The 20,804-nt window shown below is 38.7% G+C and overlaps 1 protein-coding gene across 1 annotated transcript in view; it reads right to left on the bottom strand.

Annotated features, from left to right (window-relative positions):
• The window catches only part of LOC126236611 (coiled-coil domain-containing protein 40), a 425,031-nt gene that overhangs the window by 111,660 nt on the left and 292,567 nt on the right, over positions 1-20,804 (bottom strand). The window lies entirely within an intron of this gene.

The raw sequence follows: 20,804 nt of genomic DNA, 5'->3' as shown, positions 1-20,804 counted from the left end.
AGCAATGTCCACATACTTCTAGGAATAGAAACATGGCTGAGACCAGATGGTACTAGCAATGAAATTCTAGATTCCAGTTGGAATGTATATCACAAAGATAGATTGTATACTGTTGGTGGAGACATGCTTTTACCTGTAACATATGCAATAGTATCTAGTGATGTTAGTAGTTTTCAGTGTGAAATAATGTGGGTGAATATAAGGTGGATCAAAAATGGCCAACTGAAACTTTTACAGAGCTTCTGCCGTGGGAGCAACAAGTGGAAGAACATTTTATGGGAAACTTGGGTAATATTTTGGGCAATTTTACTGGTATTAGTTAGAGACTTCAACTTACCAGCTATAGACTGGAAGACTCAAATGATTAAAATGGGTAGTAAGGATAAGGAATCATTTGAAATTGATGTAACTGTTTTATCTGAAAATTAACTTGAGCATCTCAACAGAGAACTGACTTGTGAAAACAACTTATCAAATCTCCTGGCAATCATGTGCATCTCCTGTCATATTTTTCCCTGTGAATATACTTGAAAACGGACTTAATATTTCCTGTAATATATTAAAACATTGAGATTTTTTCACATGAAGTGCATCAAGTGGAAAGGACAAGCACAATTTATTATCTGAGTAGACAATGATTAAAGAAGACAATATACACTCTGTTAATTTTCATTTGTCTGATAAAAGAGAAGACATTGTACCTTTTGGAGTAGCACTGCTGACCGAGCAAGAAGCACTCTTCCTACATTCCATATTAAGAGGTCTGTAATAAGTGTAATAATTGTTAATTTATCTAAATAATTTTCAGATTACATAATGTTATTTGTTACTATTGAAACCATCTTTCATTCATAAAAGATTTGTGTCCTTCCCTGCAGTTATATGGGTTGCCACAAGTTTCCCCAAGTGAAATTTCCTGATATTACACTGATTTCAGACAGGTTTTAGCATTTTTCTCTGACAAATTTTGAGATCTCAGGGATAAGCAAAGACATAAGTGACAAAAAAAATGTAAGGACTTCTGTGTTTCTTCTCCTGTGAGCAAAAATCTCAACTACTAACATCAACATCTTTTGTAACTGTTTTTAGATGGAAAAAGCACACCAAATGGTATAAGTGTTTCATTAAGACCATTGTAGTTATTTTATTTCAATAAAACGAAACACATCTGGTGAAAAAAATATGCATTCCCCTGGAGTCACAAGACAGATATATGATACCTTTGCTGATTTCAGAAATAACCTCAGAAAATAGTTGGCCTCTTGAAAGAAGTGTATAAGGCAGGGAAGAGTTGTGTAAATCAACACTACAGGTGACTGCCAATAAAATGTTCATTATTGTCAGTTATGTCTATTATTTTACAAGTATTGTGTGATTTTTCTTTTGAGAAATATATGAGTATATAGTGTACAAATCGCCAGTGACTGCCACAATTTTCTTCTGATATATAAACTACTGTTGAAGTGCCAAAATGTACTACAGTAAATAAAATGTCTATAAAACGCCGCACTGTATAATGTGGGAAACAATGGGCCTCAGATCGGCAGGCCTGATCTGTTAGAGATACCCACCGAAATGGCCTGTGGTTTTGGCCCGTTGTGGTAATCCACTCATGTGGCCAGCAAATCATGTGTCACAGACAGCAATTTCAGTCGTGATCAAGCTATGCAACAGATAACTTGTGACAATACTTTGAGAAGCATAATAATGAGGGTAGGTAGCAACTTGCTGTAAAGATGATTGCTGAGCCACAGACAGGCATGTAGAAAAGATAATCACACTCTCACAACCAAATTTTCAGCCATAGCCTTTGTCAGAAAACAAGGGCACACACACACATTCGCACAATCACTCAGACACAACTGATGCACTTATGACCACCGTCTCTGGCCACTGCATCAACAATTACTGAGAACGAGATCCTAACAAACCACTTCTCACACCTCCCTGCTTCTCATTGGCAGCTACTAGGTTAGCAGTAAGAAGTGGTGGCAGCATTGACTGCAAGCTGAGGGGAGTGGTAGGAAGGGGAGAAGCAGTAAGAATTAGGGAGCAGGAAGTGGCGCATGTTCTCAGGTGCACCCAGCAACGATACATGACATCTCAGTAAACAAACCATTTCATCTAAAAAAAAAAGAGTTTTTAAAAGCTTTATTAGCTATGATCGTACCCCATTATTGTCCACCATTACAGTTAGTAATGCTATTTTTGGTGATAGCAGTTCTTCTAGCCCAGATATCCTTGAGAATACTTATTCAGACAATGCATTTATGAAAATATTAAAGTGTCTAAGTCATTTTCATTTTCTGATGCAAATTTTGCCTGCAGGGCCACTAATGTCGAGTACATTATTTTTTCGCAAAGATGCCATTACAGAGAAAGCTATAACTAAATGTGCTTCATGCAAGGAAACTTAACAAACATGTGTCCTATTAAGAAATATATATACATATGAACCCTAAAGTTTCAACCCCTGAGACCAAATGAGATCATGTTCATACGTTGTTTTTGCTTTGGTGTACAATAACATATCTGCACGATAACATAACTTCAATAAAAGGAAATAATTATAATCAATTATTTAGCACAATGAAGTGTTGGGTGTAATAAGTCTGTGTTACCATTCTTTTTTTTTTTCAGTTTAAAAGATTGTAAGAATATCTGTGATAAAAATAATTAACTATTATCTGTTTAAAAAACAATTTCATGCAACACGTCACATTTACACACACACTACACAGACACTCCATAATGTAGGCCCAGATAAACAATTTTATCTTAATTTTGTACATATTTAGTCATCTTTCTTTATTTGTGTGAGAGGTACACTAAAATGAACATCATCATTTGCTGGTACTTCTGGAATGCTGATGCTCAGTATTTTCTTTTCATGTACTTCGACATTTAAATGAGCTGAGAGGAAGAAAAGTAAAGGAAACAAAATCAAATCATCTAATAAACCTGAATTGGCCACTTGTATTAAACTGTATCACAGTATTATTCAGAGAAGCTATCACAGGTTACAGATATATGTGTATATGTTCACTTACAAGTTGTTTACCAGTAACCTTATGCTACATGTGCATAGCATACTTTTTGAATTGGTTATAAATAAACACAACCTGAGTTACATGCCAATGATCAGCTGCGGGACAGTCTTCAATTGTCGCAGAAACTTTAAGAGCAGCAATAAACAATTTTGTGCAAATATTTGTGTGTTTAGTTATAAGTTCTTTATTATATTTTGTGTATTTTATGTGTACTGCATGTGAAGTTTAATAATAGCTTAGCACAATGGTTTGGCCAAAATGGAAGAAAATCCCTGACACTGAGCAGATACAACAATGATTCAGACTTCATTGACAATGCAATTCCTACATGGGAAGCAGAAACTCAAAATATTGACAAAAGTATTCTGGATTTGGAACAGCACTTAGTAGACGAAGGAAATATGTGTACCACATCTGGTAGTAAAAATCTGCAGGGGGCAGCATCAGCTGATCATCTAACACAGAATGTACCAGGAACAGATGTAATTACTCTCGTTACAAAACCTGGATGTAAGAGAAAAAGAGCATGAACACAAACAGGCTGCACTGTAAAAAGAGTGTGAAGCCAAACTGGCTGCATTGGATAAAGAGCATGAAGAGGGACAGCCTGGTAGGGAAAACAACTCCTGATTGAGTTTGAAAAGCCACAAGACAGGAAACATGCTTCATTAGAAAAAGAACATGAAGAGAGACAGGCTCTTAGGGAGAAACAACTATTGATTCAGTTTGAAAATGAATGAGATAGGCAACAGGCTTTATTACAAAAGGAGTGAGAGGCTAAACAGAAGCTTAGGGAGAAGGAAATGATCAAACAAATAAATCAAGCACTAAATACTCAAGATGAGGAATTAGTAGCAAGATTAAATGCAGTCTTAGATGCTCATGACAAAGCTGTCATGGAGAATATTAAGGATATTGATTGTATTCATGAAGAGATCACTACTTTGCAGATTAACTGCAAAGACTTGCAGGATGACGTGAAAAAACTGACAACAGATGTAGAGGAAATGAAAGAATCTCATGACACTGTAGAAGGTCAAGTGAAAAAAGTCACTTCAACTGTGGACAAAATGAGTAAACAGATGAGGGAGACTATCCAGAGGGAGGTAAAGAAAGAGGTAGAAAATGCCATGATAGAGGTAGCTTTCGGCAAAGGTGAAACTAGCCAAGGCTTACGTGAGGACCTACCTAATATTACGGAAATCGTGCAGTCTACCTTCCACATGTGGCAAAGTAACCTAAACTTGCAGGTTGGAGAGCCAGGCAAATTGTGCAAAAATTATAGTGACTGGTGATTTTTACCTTTTATTATAGAAACTGAATCTCTCGTGAGATAATAAAAAACCCATCTACACGTTGATCTTCCCAACAACTGGTCCTCACTGCAAATGGTATATTAGAGATGAAATACGACTGACCCATGTTCTGGTTGTACTCCAAGTTTCCTAAGACATTCTTGCACACATGTGGACCAGAGCCACACTAAAAAGCATTTCTCAAAATTCAGAAATGTGTTGAATGTCTGTGCAACTTGGGAGTGCCCATAGTGGTGCATCTCCATTTATATGTGAGATGGCAAACTGAATTTTGTACCCTTCTCTCCATGTATGTAGCAGAACACTTCGGAAAGTTTTTATGAATACCACAGAGTGGATATTCTTTTTGTCATCATTGAAAGTTTGGAACTGGCAATGTTTGACCCTCATCGCTCTGAGGGACCCTGAGTGGCCTGCGTCTGCAGTGGCGCAAGCCGGCACTGTGTGTAGGCTAGCTGGCAGCTGATGTTGATGGTGCCTGCTTTGCAATCGAAAGAGTTTTAACTGTGTAATTGCATGTGATGGATGTTTCATGGCAGTACTCCCGGCATGACCAGAATTAAAAAAGTTATTTATTTAATTACTTTTTTTGGTGTATTTTACAAGTCATTCATCTTCTAAAACAGCAGAGAATGATGAGAAAGAGAGATAGAATCCCAGCAAAATAAATTTTTTTTAAATAAACAATATGCCCTCTGCTATCTAATTGAATGTCCTGTTGTGAGATCCTCCCTCTCCAGCACAGAGCCACTAATTTCCTGGTTGGAAGGGAGGGGGGGGAGGGTCAGACCTGAAAGTGTACTTTTATTGGTGAGGGGGAGAGGGAGTGTTGGAGGTTTCCTGATGGTTTGGGAGGAGGAGGGGGTGGGGTGTTGGGGAGGTTTCTCAGAAGGACAGAATATCCCCAGGTGTCATTATCCTCTTAGCAGAACAGTAGGTTAAGGAACTGCCAATTAAAAGAGAACAATAGGTTTGCCTCTGAATGTATATTTGACCCTGAATGCAGACAACCCATGCTCTGGTACTTCCCTAGTCCCACTACTTCCACAAGTCTACGGCACATGCACCTCGCCTGATGGTACACACAGTCATAGTCATATTATGACAGCAGTATATTTCAAGAGTGACACAATTACATACAAAAACTAGTTCAATACTAAATTCATGAAGTGAAAGACTGTGTTTTTATTACAGGTAAAAATATTCATTTAATCAAGGTTCTTTAAAGAGTCTGATGGACGTGAATGTTTCTAGTACACAAAGTATTGCACACTTGAGGAGTGTTCATTTGCACTTGGAAAAAGTTTTACACACTTGAAGGGTATTCACTTGCAATTGAACTTGAACCTACTATGTACAAAAATATATAAAACTCACTTACTAGTAACCGGAGAATAACTACTGATTGCTATTTACATGGATCACAGGAAAATGTTGGTTATTAAACTAAATTGTTTTAGGTCAGCGTGAGGGCAGAGTCCTTTTACCTCCAATGTTTCTGGATTTGCGAGGACATAACATGCTCCATGTGGCATGTTTACTATTTTATGTGGCCCTATATACAGTAAGAGGCACTTTGTGTTCCAACTCTTGAGAAATGAGACTTTAAGACCCCAGTCTAGTATTTTTCGTAGCTCCTTCATCACTGCTGCTTTCTGAGACCATGGCACAGAATACATGGCATGACGGTAGGTCTGATGTTCATAGCTCGCATGTAGTATGTGCATCCTCATATGACCCCTGGTTTTTCCGAGAATACTTCCTTAGAATGGCAGAGTAAGCTTACTAGCTCATGCTGTTATTCGGCACTTAAGTAATCTGATTCTGCTACTTTAGCCTGCATTAAATTTTCTACATGCTTACTCCTTCATTATGGCAACATTTGTATCACAATAACACTGGTCAGTTATTATGTTAAGAAAATGCATCCAGTTGTACACATTTCATCTTGACACCATGGCAGCATTCACTATGAATGACAATTGTTTTTACAACATCCAGTACAATTTTTTTTCCATGGTCTACTATGCAAATAAGACTGCGTGAGAAGTCAATCTGTACATCTCTCTCATGCATCAAATCCCATCCAGCGGACCACATAAACTGAGAAATTATTTGCTAATAGAGAAATGTAACTATTGGCTCCTTTTCCGACAATGACCTCACCCTGGATCTGCTATTTAATCACTTGGCTTTTAGCGGTGATAGCCCCCACAACTTTACAATTTTGTACGGGGAAATAGGCATACACTTGCCCCGATTGATACATTTGAACAAGCTGTAATTCATAACTGAAATAGACACTCTTATGTCTATAACTAATTGCACATCAACACCATTTATGGAACCATTAACAGCAGCTTGTACTACTTCCACTTGGTCTTTCGTACAATTACACATTTTCTGAGACAACTCCTGCCTCAGGGCATCCCCATCACTATATCGCAACATGGCTTTGTGCCTTCATTCTGTGCCCTGACCGACTGACGAGGGCCTGCAGGGTTTCCAACAGTTTGATGCCTGTGAATGTGAACTTTCTTCAGCTTCCATCACATCCACAATGCATACACTGGGTCCAATTCAGTGATGCACACGTTTGCAGTGATTGCCAGTATTGCTGTTGACTATGTTCTGGCAGCGCTGTATTTTGCATCCAACCACTGGTTCCAGGTTTCTGCCATGACCTGTTTGCATCCCTCATATTTTGATTACAGTTTTTGTTATCAAAGCTGTTATTATTTCATCTTTTTCTATTATAGCTGTTGTTACTACTGTTCTGGTAGTTTCCATTGTTGTTATTGGCACCTTGGTAGTTATTACCACTGCCACTAGATTTTGGCATACTGTTATTTTTCTGACTATTGTTGCTGGTGTTATTGTGCCCAAAACCATTGTTTCTGCAGTTATCATCATTATGGTAACTATTATTGTTCCAATTTGTGTCATCCAATTTCTTGGCGTCATCCTGTATGGGGGCCAAGGAATCGATTACTGACAGGAAATTCTCCAGGTCAGTATCATGAACACTGACTAATTTCTCTTGTATATTTATAGGAAGATGAGCCTTTAATATTCTGAGAATATCTGTATGAGAGACTGATTCATAGCAGTATCTGATCATGTTAATATATTTCTCAAAGTATTTTCTGAGATTTCCAGGCTGTATACAAGTATACTATGCATCAATTTATAAACTCAGTAATACATCTGATTTTACTATGATGGCTGTCCCTCCCTGTGTAGGAACAAGATTGAAATATCATTAAAATATATCATTGTGACAAAAAAATTCCCGATTACTATTCCAAGTCAAGAATCATTTCTGTGATGCCCTAGCCACCACTTCTGCCCACTAGGCGGCATCTCCCTGATATCAAATTGGTAGGCTAATTAATTAATTTGATCATGAGAGGCCCTTTGCATGGTGAGTAATTTTTCTTTGTCAGCAGTCAGATTAGACTCACAAGGTAGTTCAAATGGGAATCCGTGGAAGGAAGATGTTCTTTTCAAGGAACACAAGTGTTCTTTTCAAGGAACACTATTGAGAAGCGACATTTGAGGCAGACTGCAGATGGATTGTACCACCAGCAACATACATCTTACGTAAGGACACCACTATTAAAAACATGATCACGATGACATGTTACCTTAACCTGCATAAAAAGCAGTCTTGGGTGCATAGGCACACACAATAGTCACTGTTAGCATTATGCTTTCTGGTAGAAATACTGTCTGTGGTTTTGAATCAACTCTATCCATTCAACCACATATTTGTGTTGGATCCATTCGAGATGACTTTTAATGATTACAGCCACTGGTGAATAACATTCGTGCCACTCTCATATCTCGAAATGAGTCACCTTTTTCAAATCTATCTGCTACAGCAAAAACTATTAAGGACAGTTTTTATAGAAGCCCTCCATCTTGTAACTGCTCCTCAGTCTCTGCCCACTCTCCCCACAGCTTCATCCATGTATTTGTCCCAATTAAGTTGGAACTGAAAGGAAGTCAGAGAGTGCCATATCTACAATCTTCTGCATCCTGTGGAAAAACAAGGTGAGCTGAGTTAATACAATGGGACCATGTTTTGAGCACTCAGTAGAAATGGAAACATGTTGTAGCTCTGCCAACCAAGTACAATATGTAAGGCCAGCACCGAACGAAGCTTTCTCCTGCAACATGATTTAGTAGGAAAGACAGTACGAGCAGTTACAGGAACTGGAAGAAGGATGAGGATTTTGCTACTGCATAGCAATGCAACCCCAAACTACATACACAGGGTGTATACATGGACAAGGAGAAAAAATTCCCGGATTTCTCCCAGTTAAAAATAAATTTTCTCCCGGGTGAAATTACGCTTTTTCCATGTTAAGTGACACTATACTTTCCCTCCGAACTGTAAAACTTATCCTTTGATAGGCTACGGTTTTATACAGCAGCGTAGAATTTCCCGGCACTTTAGAAAATGATATTCAGGGGGAAAAAACATGTTTTGGAAAGATATTTGATGTGCAGCAACATCTACGCTGCATATTTTCATATTACGAAAGTATAAATTCGAATTCCATGAACAGGAAAAGTTAATGGTTTAAATTAATACACATAGTGTTGCTACAAAAAAAGCAAAGCTTTCGCATATAATAATTGTCTCAAAGATTAATAAGCTACAAGAGAAGCTAAGCTTTCACTTATAATGCTGATCTGTTTAGCGCATGTTACACTTTAAGATACATCACAAAAATATGCCAGCAAAATTTTTAATACCGACATAAATCTCTGATCTTCTGGGCTTGAAATTCTTCTAAATGGCTCGTCATCAAAGAGTTGATTTTTAAAAGAGACCAAACACTCTGTGATTTAAGAAATTCATTGTACATTCTCGCACATAGTTCATCTTGCGTAAAAGGAAATTTACTTTGAAAATAATGCTTTCTGAACAACAATTCGCAATATTTTCCCATGACCTGTTGGAAATAGATTCATTTCAGCAGTTGTGAGAGAGCGCCAGATAAGAGGCATTGCCGCACTTGCGCAGCTATGGTGACGTAGGAGGCCCGTATGTTCGTGCGTGTAAAACATTAAAAGATCTTACATTATGTCATAAAAGAAACAGGACATCAGAGGATACTCCAAGAGCGTCAGAATTTCATGAACCATACTAAAATGCATAGTTCGCTTTACAGTGCACATTCGTATGTCCAGATTCTCAATGACATAGGCCTCGACCAGATATGAAGCTTTTCAGTGTGGTTTTTGGGACGTAAATTTTCTTGGAGTACCAGTACTGTATTATCTCATGTTTGGTTCTTTATTATGGCATAATGCCATACGTGCTAGAAGATGAAAATGTGCACCTGAAATGCAGTGAATAGTTAAAACTAGGAAATAGTGTGGAATAAATTGACTGCCTCAGATGGAAAGCTTAATAAAAGCCAAATTTATTTATCAAACCGACAAAAATAACTTCATTGTTCTGCAAGGCAATTAATGCTTGACTGTCAGAAAGGTGGAAATAAATAAAATCTGAAACTAGAAACATAGTTTACCCTTCCGTAATTACGTGAATGTATTTTAATTCACCTGATAGCTCCCAGCCACAGAAATCAGTCTTGTTTTCATTTGACGTGAGAGCACTAAATGAAGAGGAAATAGAAAAATCACTAAATGTAAAAATGGGTCACGTGGAGACTAACCCCCCCCCCCCCCCAACTATAACTCAGACTGCTCTGTGCATTAGAACATCAAAAATTTAAAAAAAAAGACTTTTCAAAAATAAGTTCATTTTGTAGCGCACATCTATCTGAAGAGTCTGATTGAGGAAATGTAAGACACATTATTTCATCTTAAGTGTGCAGTGAGGTGCCACCCATCTTCAAACAACATTGTTATACCGCACGTCACTATATTTCGCTCTGTGGAACTCAAACGTGTATATTTTGTAATGGATTTGTAATGGATGCCATCAAACTATTTCAGGACAGTGGAAATTAAAATGTCCTGTGTCCTGTAGTGTCTCTCCTGCGCCCAGTCGGCCGGTTTGACATCCTGCCCCCCCCCCCCCCCCGTCCTTTTTTTTTATTTTTATTTTTTTTTTTTTTTAAATAAAACCCGTTGCAATTAATACTAGATAGGATTATTTGTAACCAGGAGAACAAGAACTGTTCAGAAAAACTGGACTCTTTATTGCCTATTAGCTAATAACTTGCTCTTCTGTGTGACATAAAATTAAATATAGGGCACCTAAAACCATTAAAGACAAGAGACAGGCAAGACAGTACACATTTCTTCAATCCTAAGGTCCTAGCGATTTTTCTCTCTAATCTTGCTACAGCTTTACATGGCGTGCTTTCCTTTCTGCGAAAGGACTATTACCTTATCAAAGTTCGTCAAATGTTTCGCTACATGAAAAATCGAAATGTTATTGTCTAATACTGAAAAAGCTGTTAATACAAACAGTACCCAAGACTGGTGTGGTTTCTCGATCTGATTGCGTCTATTTTGTCACTGTGTGCTGGAGAAAACAAAATAGGCCTTTCTAATATTTCAGCAATTGTAACACACACCAAATAAGCGAGACTGTTTTGGCAACAATGATCATTTTTATAATACGTCAGAATATAATTCACGAAGTACCTATACGAAATACCTATTTGGCCTATTACGAGCAAAAAGCTTTGTTAGGAAATAGTTTCACATTTCATTCATATGCTCCAGTTTCTCATGCACAAGACCAAATAGTAGTAGAACGAAATTTTTGTATAAATTTGGAATCGTCATATTCTTCCATAATTTGTGTGATGTCCCCGTTTCTTCTCCTTCCTCGTTCTAACAAACAGTCTTGCCATCATCACTAATTCTGTAACTGTTCCTACCACTGTCAAAATTCATTCTCCGGTTAACTTTACTAACCCTGCCACGATCACTGGTTTAGTTATCCAGCAATTATTCTCCGGTTAGGCATTATTACGTGTTCGTACAATGCGTTTTCCGCGCTACTCCCAGAATGGAACTTAAGCGGCTGCTAGCCGGGGACTACAACAGGCCCTGTCTCATATAGCGATCTGGCCAAAAAATTTCTGTCAAAATTTCGCTTTCTTGGATACACCGAGAAGATAATACGTAATCTTTCTTACCTGTTAGTTGTTTATTTCCACTCTGGTAGTCTGAATCTATGGATTTCACTAGTAATTATAACAACACTGAACATTCGCGAACCAAATCAACCACATAAACAAGCAGCACTTGGCATTCACTGGTTCGGATTTATTCCGCTCAGCTCGTATAGCCCCATCCCGTTTTGTCTGCAGGAAAGTTTATTTCTAGATGTGACGAGGATTCTCCTGACAGAGACATCACGTACACTATGCACACATTCAAAAATCAACTTATAATTCATTCAGAAATCAATTTAGAATGTGTTCAAAAACCAGCACGGGTGCATATCAAAATCATATGAATAATAGATAGACCGATGTGCGCTGGATGCTAGGTGCTTTGTGAAGCAAGGTTTTTTTTTTCTCAAGAATTTGAATTTGCCCCCTCCCCCGAAATTGCCACCCGGATCAGATACCCTGGTTTGCCCTCACTCCCCACTAGATCTGGACCTGCTACACATGCATGAATCTGGCAGCTTGGGACACCAGTAAAATTTTTCCAGGTACCATGTGGCTGGTTGCTGCTACTGCTGCTTACACAGCCAACAGCCACATTTCTGTAGCCAGAAGCGGGAGAAGGTACTACTCATACGCGACTCAACTGCGTGTGTGCATGAGCCCACTCGTAACTGATAAATGAGTCTAATGTAAACAGTTGTGACGTCACACTCATCGAAGGCAATTTGTTGTTATGAAGCACTGCACAGTCTTCCGAAAGCCTGTGACACATTTTGCTGTTGGCAGATGTTTGTACGAGCAATGTGCTATTTTATATGGCACATTTCCTTTGCAATTTAAGTTTTATTTTCGTTTTTTTCTCTCGTTCATGTTTTAATGCTGCAGTATTATTCTGCAGTAGCGGGATACAGTAATATCCTTTGTTAGAGTTACAGTTCTTACCAGTCAAAATTACAAAAATTTAACTGAAAACTAAATCAACGAAAAATTCCTAGAATTCTAAAAAATTCCTGGATTTTTCCCAGTTTTCTCTCAGATGAAAAAATTCCGGGTTTTTCCGGGATCTCCTGGTTTTCCCAGGTCATATACACCCTGATACAGGAACTGCAATCTGAAGGAGGTCTGCGTCTCTCGGGGTGCATTCATGGCTGTCACCCAAACATTATCTCATGGATGCACGTGTATGCCAGAGTGCACCACCCACATCCACGGAGAGCATCTGGGAATGATTGGAGTGCTAGGAATTCAGATGTCCACTTCTGTCACACTCACCGAACACACTGGTCATTTTGTCAGCTCTCACTGCCATGAGAAAGATCGGACAAGTCGGCGCATTGTTTGTACCCATCAGAGGCTGAGCTAATCCATTACTTCCAGTTGCCAACTCCTCATGACCACCACTGCAGCCACCCACAGTGCACTATGAAACAAGCAGCAGCAGCTTCGATGTATACAGTAGTTCTAAACAGTTCCACCCCGACATAGACCAACGAATTTAAAAAATTCACTTCACACAATCCAAGGCAGCAATGTAATTGACCATACACCTAGAATTTCTTACGCAAAATGTACCTTTCCTCCTTTCATACAAGTCATTTTTGAAGACAGAAGAAATTGAGGCAAACACACTTTTTCACATCACTGAAGTATCGCTACTTGTGAAAATCCTGTAAAAGTATGGTATAGACTACAAACATCAGGTAGGGGAAACATCTTTTCTTATCTGTTACACCATGCACCACAGGACTAGAATATTAAACTCACTTTTGGCTTATCATGGACTGGTAAGATCTACCACTGTCACAGGACACCTCCTCACTTTCAAACTCTCTTGTAAGGTAACCAAACATCTCGTAACATACAAAGTCTCTTAAGGAAACATCACAGAGAGCTTGTAAATATAAGATTTATACTATGTACCACTTTACAAATTCAGTAATAGATCTGATTTTATTATGATGGTTGTCTCTCCTTGTGAAGAAGGAAGATTGAAATATAGTTAAAAGATACCTCTGCAACAAGAAAAGGCCCAATTACTGTTCCGAGTCAAGAGACATTTCCGTGGTGCCCTAGCCATCACTTCCACCCACTAGTCAGCATGTCACTGGTATCAAATTGAAAGGCTAATTAATTTGATCATGACTGATGGTGAGTAACTTTTCTTTTGCAGCAGTCAGGTTACACTCACTAGATAGTTCAGATGGGAATCCCTGGAAGGAAGACAATGTTCTTTTTGAGGAACGCTGTTGAGAACCAACATTTGAAACTGACTGCAGAAGGATTCTACCTCTGGCAACATACATTTCATGTAAGGACCGCGAAATTAAAAACACCATCATGATAACTATGTTACTGTCACCATACATAAAAAGTGGTCTTGTTTCCACAGGCACACACAATAGTTGCTAATAGCGTTACATTTTCTGGTAGAAATGATTTTAATGATTACAGCCACTGGTGAATAATATTCATGCCACTCTCATATCTCAAAATGAGCCAGCTTTTTCAAATCTATGTGCTACAGCAAAAACTCTAGTGCAGTGTTTTTGACAGCCCCTCTGCATCTTGTAATTGCTCTTCAGTCTCTGCCCCCACCCTCCCTGCAGCATTGTCTATGTTATTGTCCCAATTTAAGTCAGACCTGAACAGAAATCAGAGAACGCTATATCTAAGGTCTTCTGCATCCCGTGGAGAAAAAGGTTGAGCTGAGTTAAATGCAACAGGTTCAAGTTTTGACCACTTGTTGCAAATGGGAACATGTTCTTGTAGCTCTGCCAACTGTGTACAATGAGTAAGGCCAGCACCCATCAAAGCTTTCTCCTATAACACGATGTAGGAAAGACAGTACAAGCAGTTACTGGAACTGGAAGAAGGATGAGGATTCTGCTTCTGCATTGTGATGTGTCCCAAAAGTACACACAGGTACTGCAGTCCGAAGGAGGACTGCGTCTCTGACGTCGTATCTGTCACTTTAACATTCTCTTTCTCCTTGTTCTTTTGTACTGCCTAGCAGAGAAAAAATATGAACTATAAAAACTCCACTAACATCACCCGGTACAGAACTCGATAAAATAAATTGTTGATGGCACACAGAAACCAGCTGCAAATTGGTTTCTGGTTACTTTATTCAAAAAGCACCATTACAAGTTTTGATTTTCTTACAATTCATCATCAGACAGTTTATTCATGCTTTCATCAATACGTATAACACGTTGGTTTCCTGTTAGTTGCCCTAGGATAAATAATAATTTTCAAATTATAAACATGCAACCAAAATTTTTGCTCCACAAAAAAAGTCATGTAACTGATTTGGTTACGCATCTGTAATTTGTAATATACTGCTTATCCTAGGGCAACTAACAGGAAACCAATGTGTAATATACATTGAGGAAAGCATGAAAAAACTGTCTGATGATAAATTCTAAGAAATTCAAAACTGTAATTGTACTTTTTCAATAAAGTAATCTGAAACCAATTTTAGGCTGGCTGCTGTATACCATCAACAATTCGTTTATTTAACAGCCACGGTCTCCAACCATGTTTACACATGACTAAATTGCAATCAGTAAGATATTACCACATCCCTGTCTTCCGATATATAAAAAAAAAAATACTGTCTGCATGCTGGCATCGAGCATATGTGGCGATCCTATTACATACCTACTGGTTCATTGGAGCAAGTGGCTCATGATTAAAGTTGTTTTCACAGACCAGTATAAAGTTTTGTCACCTGTACTGTAGGAGGATCCAAGCACTGTATGATTACAGCTTACATATACCCCATACATTTTGTTTTTCCTATCATGTCTTCAAGATCTGTGTCAGGTTGTAAACTGACATTAACATGTCTTGATCCACTGGCTCTCACAGAAAAACAGGACACTGCACGGTGTAAATTGTGCTGCTGCTGCTGCTTCCACAACACAAACAGGATGACTGAAATAAAAGACAGATGCAGTGTTTTTTGTTGACAGAAAAATGTGGAAGACATCGCAACATATGTAAACTGGAACAGTTTTGCAGCATTGTGGAGCAATTACAAACAGCTTTCTGAGGGTGGCTGATGACCCCTACATTTAAAGTCATTTTCACAGTGATGTGCTAGCAGATGTCTAGGTATTCCATTTCAATTGATCCCTCATATTGCAGTCATGCATGCAATCAGTGTTTCAGTGCAGGACATCCCCAGAGGGTGCTGCTCCCACTAAGACTCTCTCTCAATCTCAAACGAGTGATGTCAGTCAATCATTATGTGGTAATCAACAGTACCATCGATGCATTGTAATAAGCACCACAGTTGATAGTGCAATCAATTTTAGCAATTTTACCAGTTTTTCCATAATTTCAACTCTGACCAATGACATGGCAGCATGCTTCCCAATTTTTGTATCATTGCTAAACCTCCCCCCAACTACTTTGAGAGTGTGATATACTAGATTGTGAATTTAGGTAGATGACTGTGTAGTATTGCCAGTCATTGTTAATTCTCACACACATATGTACCACAGTACACTAGACAGTGTCCGATACCAATCTACTTATTTGTAGCACTTTGATCATAGTGTGTAATTCACGATTACGATTGCCCATATTTCCCTATGCAGATGGAAGCCACAGAATGTTCTCGCATTCCTATGAGATGGAAAGACCTCCTTGCATTGTCTTTGACCGAACCTCCCTGCAACACTGTCACCAATTTAATTTGCAGCTGAGCAGAAGTAAGCTGTTACATTCCATGTATCATGAAGGTGCAGTGTGAGCAGCGTCTGCAACTGCCGTTCAGCAAAGACTGTTACCCACCAATCTCAGCCACAACATCCATTGAAGTGCACAAATTCTCTCCAAATGCACGCATGTCAAGGAGGTTAGCACCTCTTATTAGTGTATACTAGTCATGAAAGTGTTGTAATGATATAACAGACGGTTATCAAGAAGAAATGTGTGCTATATGCATGATGGAGCTCCAGACAGATGTAGTAGTAAATCAGGTGCACTATCAATTCAGAACTATTGTTCTAGTGTTTGCGGTAAGTACAAAGATGTTACTGGTAAGAGAGAAATGATGTGGAATATAAACGTGCATTCCTAAAACTACATGGTTCAGTACTTAAAAAGACATGCTATAATGCTAGAGCAGTGCATTGTCTGACCTTTTTGTTCATGAGGAATGCAACACTGTTAATATCACAAATAAGTATTCCCAGTGCATGACATTCATTCTCCATGCCAGTTTCTCTAGGGTGATAAAACTGCTACCATGCACACCAAAGAAACATCGATTCTTTGTAACACAGACACTACATAGGTTTCCAGAGGTGTGTGATTGGCTGCTGGTTAGGACGTTCAAACCCGATTACAGTTCAGAAATTATGATATGTTCACAACAGCTCCATAAGATGATCATTGACAGTCAAAAATGTGTATGAAGAAACAGTGCCATCTAATGAGGAAACTAGCACCACGATCAGTAGCCTGAGGAGATGTAACAGTCTTACTATAGTTTACTACCACCCTGGTAACCTTCCTCTTGCACACAGGCTGTACTGCTCATGTGCAGGATAATATTATCATTTTGCCTTCATGCCACGTCTCTAGAATGCCTCGTCCCTCCATTGTGTTTATGTAGCATCAGTTTACTAGCCACATTCAAAACACACAATTTTATTGATACATGCAATTTTATTATTTTTCTCAGTACTCCTTTCATGGTGTGTGTCTCAAATTTTATGTATTCTCAGTCAATTTCTGTAATTTTACTGGATTTTCGTGATTTTGAATACTTCATGGTATTTCCCTCAATTTTTACATATCTCACATCAATTTCTCGTGATTATACCAGATTATCTCGAATTTTGCTGATTTTATGTCATTTCCATATTTTTTCCAGAGTTTTCCATAGTATATGGTCTTTTTGCTGACATAGACATGTGCTGTTTGATTTTCTAAGAGAATATTTGTGCATCTTATACACCAACCTACTAAAAATCCTAGACCTTGCCCTCTCCCTGATGATCCACTTGCATGCATTTAGGATAACATGAACATGTAAAGTACAGTAACAATCGCTTCGTACCTACATGAAACTGAAGACCCAATTTACGTCAAAGATGTGCCAGAGAAATGGGCTACTTCACCTACATCTTCATTCATCTAGAGGAGGGTACTGAAACAGGTTTTTCGTTGATGGACATGTTTCATCACACATGGGTTGGAAGTCCTCGGACGACTGTGGTATTGAGAGGTTTGCTGTTAATGATCAAATGTATATAGTGCTCTTAAGTCACACACAGAACACACAATTGTATATGAGTCGATTGCAGATTATACCACACAACTGACACACCCTGAGAGAACAACAAAAAACAAAATGGTTAAATGCATTATAAATGACCAGCAGCAACATCTCCCTCTCTCCCTCTCAACTGATCACACCATCTACTTTCTTCAGTTTCATATTGGTATGAAGTGACTGTTACTATACTTCACATGTTCATGCTATCCTAAATGCATGCAAGTGGATCAATGGGAGAGGACAACAAGTCAGGATTTTTAGTAGGTTGGTGTATATGATGTGCAAACATTCTCTTAGAGAATCAAACACCACATCACATGTGTAAGTCAGCAATATGACCATATTCATATGGAAAACTCTGGAAAAAATATGGGAAATGACATAAAATCGGTAAAATTCGAGGAAAACCTGGTATAATCACGAAAAAATGATTTGAGAAACATAAAAATTGAGGGAAATTCCATGAAGTATGCAAAATCACAAAAATCTATTAAAATTAGGGAAACTGACTGAGAATGCATGAAATTACAGACAAACCCCATGAAAAGAGTATTGAGCAAAATCAATACAATTGTGTGTTCTGAAGGAGGAGAGTAGACTGATGCTACATATACACACCTTAATAGTGGAGGGAGGAGGCACTCTAGAGACGTGACATCAAGACAAAATGACAATATTATCCTGCACATGAGCAGTACAGCCTAACATCATATCATGACTTCTGTGTGCAAGAGGAAGGTTACCAGGGGTGGTGGTAAAGTGCAGTAAGACTGTTACATCTCCTCAGGCTACTGATCATGGTGTTTGTTTCCCCATAAGATGTCACTGTTCCTTCATACACATTTTTGGCTGTCAATGATCATTTTATGGAGCTGTTGTGAACATATCATAATTTCCAAACTGTAATTGGGGTTAAACTTCATAAACAGCAGGCAATCATACACCTCTGGAAACCCTTTGTAGTGTCTGTGTTGCAAAGATTCGATGTTTTCTTTGGTGTGCATGGTAGTAGTTTTATCGCTGCAGAGAAACTGGCATGGAGAATGTATGTCATGCGCAGGGAATACTTACATTGTGATATTAACAGAGTTGCATTCCTCATGACCAATAGGTCGGACACCGCACTGCTCTAGCATTATAGTGTGTTTTAAGTGCAGAACCATGTAGCTTTAGAATGCACATGTTTATATTCCACATCATTTCTCTCTTACCAGTACCTTCTTTGTACTTACCCCAAACACTAGAACAATAGTTCTGAATTGATAGTGCAGTTGATTTACTACTACATCCATCTGGAGCTCCATGATGCATAAAGCACACATTTCTTCTTGATAACTGTCGGTTATTTCATCACAACACTTTCATATCTAGTATACACTAATAAAGGGTGCTAACCTCCTTGACATACACTTATCTGGAGAGATTTTGTGCACTTGGATGGGTGCCATGGGTAAAACTGGTGGGGAACAGCCTTCAGTGAACAGCAGTTATCGACTCGGTTCACTCTGCTCCTTCACTAGACAGGGAATGAAGCAGTCTACTTCTGCTCAGCTGCAAATTAAACTGGTGACAGCATTGCAGGGTGGGTTGGTCAAAGACAATGTGAGGAGATCTTTCAATCTCCAACTTTATCCTAAGAATGCAAGAATGGTCTGTGACTCCTATCTGCATACAGAAAGATGGGCACTCGTAATCTTAAATTCACACTATGATCAAAGTGCTAGAAATATGTAGATTGGTATAGGACACTGTCTGGTTTTAAAAACAATGTTGGATGTACTGCACAGTCATCTAACTACATTCACAATCTAGTATATGGTACTCATAAAGTAGTGGAGGGGTGGTTTAGCAATGGCACAGAAACGGAGAAGAATGCTTCCATGTCATTGCTCTGTGTTGAAATTACAAAAAAAACCTGATAAAATTGCATAAAGTTGATTGCACTATCAACTGTGGTGCTTATTACAGTACATTGATGGTGTCTTTTTCATCCCATCTGTCCACTTGTACACGTAATGAAGGACTGACATCACTTGTTTGAGACAGAGAGAGAGTCTTAGTGGGAGCAACATCATCTGGGCATGGCCTGTACCGAAACAGTAACCATCTACAAGATTGCAATATGTGGAATCAATCAAAACGGAACACTGAGACATCTGCTACCACATTGCTGTGAAAGATGACTTTAAATGCTGAGGTCAATCAGCCACCCTCAGACAGCTGTTTGGAAATGCTTCACAATGTTGCAAAACTCTTCCAGTTTCCGTATGTCATGATGTCTTCCACATTTTCTTTTTTTTCCAATGAGAAACACCACCTCTGTCTTTTACTTTGATCATCCTGTATATGTTGTGGAAGCAGCAGCAACATAATTTACACCATGCAATGTCCAGTTTTCTGTGAGAGCCAATTGATCAAACATGTTATTGTCAGTTTAGAACCTGACACAGATCTTGAAGTCGTGGTGGGAAAAAAAACAAAATTTACGGTGGTATATGTGGCTGTAGTCATACACTGCTTGAATGTATTATAGCCAAAAAACCTATGTATGAAACAACAACACATGAATCCTCTCTTGCGACGGATAGTCTGTGGGGTACGGTGCCTCTACAGTACAGGTGACAAAACTTTATAGTGGTCTGTGGAAGTGAACTGGATCATGAGCCACCTGCTCCAATGAACCAACACCTGTATATTTAATAGGATTGCACATATGCTCAATGGTCACTCAAATGGTATTTGTTTTCGATATATCCGACGACAGGGATGTGGTAATATCTTATCGAGTTCTCTACCAGGTAATATTAGCGGAGTTTTTATAGTTCATAGATTTTCTCTGTTGGATGGTACAAAATAATGAGGAGGAAGAGAATGTTTGGGTGACAGACATGATGTCAGAGATGCAGACCACCTTCAGCCTGCAATACCTGTACGTAGTTTGGGGATGGATCACAATGCAGTAGCAGAATCCACATCCTTCTTCCACTTCCCGTAACTTCTGGTACTGTCTTTCCTACTATATCGTATTGTAGGA

Source organism: Schistocerca nitens, chromosome 2, assembly GCF_023898315.1.
Source record: "Schistocerca nitens isolate TAMUIC-IGC-003100 chromosome 2, iqSchNite1.1, whole genome shotgun sequence".
Taxonomy (NCBI): Eukaryota; Metazoa; Arthropoda; class Insecta; order Orthoptera; family Acrididae; genus Schistocerca; species Schistocerca nitens.
The sequence above is the reverse complement of the archived record's forward strand: the minus strand, read 5'-3'. Positions and strand labels throughout refer to the sequence as shown.